This window comes from Acyrthosiphon pisum, chromosome X (assembly GCF_005508785.2).
Source record: "Acyrthosiphon pisum isolate AL4f chromosome X, pea_aphid_22Mar2018_4r6ur, whole genome shotgun sequence".
NCBI classification, from domain to species: Eukaryota; Metazoa; Arthropoda; class Insecta; order Hemiptera; family Aphididae; genus Acyrthosiphon; species Acyrthosiphon pisum.
In genome coordinates, this window is record NC_042493.1 from 108,074,280 (window position 1) to 108,074,749 (window position 470).

Below are 470 nucleotides of genomic sequence, written 5' to 3' on the forward strand. Positions count from 1 at the left end.
GCGGCGAGAACGCTTGGCGGCGAAACGAGTAGGTTCGGGATTATTGTTCCACGAATAACTACGTTTGTGAGATCCGTTATAACTTACACTTACAGTTCGGCTCCCGTGTAGTGATTAACGTGGAACGAAAAAAAAAAAAGTTATAACTTATAATATTAATTATTTGTATGGTATTATACAAACATTAGATATTATCAAATTTTTTTTGGGGGTGCACATTTCCAACTTGGGGGTGCACAAGTCCCCTGTGCACCCCCCTAATTGCCCCAATGCAGTAATTATCGATGCAAGTACCTACCATATACTACTTGGGTATTATATTAATATTCACGTTAATGTCTATTTATACCAAACCATTTAAGTAGGTATACCGACAACATAGTTGCAAAGTGTCAGTGGTGTGGCGAACGGTAATTTCAGAGGCAGTTGCCTCTGAAATTTTTCTTAAATAGAGGGGTGGGTGCAGTGGC